The sequence below is a fragment of the Larimichthys crocea genome, unplaced genomic scaffold, assembly GCF_000972845.2.
Source record: "Larimichthys crocea isolate SSNF unplaced genomic scaffold, L_crocea_2.0 scaffold53322, whole genome shotgun sequence".
Classification (NCBI taxonomy): Eukaryota; Metazoa; Chordata; class Actinopteri; family Sciaenidae; genus Larimichthys; species Larimichthys crocea.
The window spans coordinates 1-690 of record NW_020856975.1 but is presented as its reverse complement, the minus strand read 5'-3'; the positions used below and the strand labels follow the sequence as shown (position 1 = coordinate 690).

Here is a 690-nt window from a genome sequence, read left to right as displayed (position 1 = left end):
TTGTTGTTCTATGGCATGGAAACGGAGAGGTGGACGGCTAAGGGAAATGAATAGAAATTTTAAGGTTTTAAGCCGATACACATTGCAACATTTCGTATGTTGCCCACCATAGTCATTGTTTTTAGGTTCTTAACCTTTTTACGTCATTAATCTAACTGCAACTGTGTGCACTAAATCTATTTGATGTTATTTATATTTCTAATTGATATTATATCTCTATAAATTATATCTCAGAAACTCAGAAACTTTTTTCCCGCTTGTTTTTAGTCCTTCTTGTTTTGATCTAGGGGTGGGCGATATATCGAATATACTCGATATTTCGCGGCTTGTTCTACGTGAGATGTATGAAATGACTATATCGCGGCCATCGAGTACTTGTCAGGCAAATGTTTTAAGTGGTCGGCATTTAATTCTCCGGAGCCGGGGAGCCGACCCAGAGCCGGTCGCGGCACACCGCCGCAGAGGAAATGCGCCGGGTGGGGGTCTAAACTTTAAAACCTCACACAAACACAGACAAGTGTGTTCATGACTCAAAGTGGTTACCATGGTTAAAAAGGATGTATGCATTGGCCGGGAATCGAACCCGGGCCTCCCGCGTGGCAGGCGAGAATTCTACCACTGAACCACCAATGCTTGAAAACCTGTGTTTTTTAGGCCCTCGAGTGTCGACTTGCAGGCTATACATGTACA

General features: G+C 43.3%; 1 non-coding gene across 1 annotated transcript; it reads right to left on the bottom strand.

Annotated features, from left to right (window-relative positions):
* Nucleotides 1–562: 562 nt before the first annotated feature.
* Nucleotides 563–633, bottom strand: trnag-gcc (transfer RNA glycine (anticodon GCC)). The gene has a single exon. It is a non-coding gene; the product is annotated as a tRNA-Gly (tRNA).
* Nucleotides 634–690: the final 57 nt, after the last annotated feature.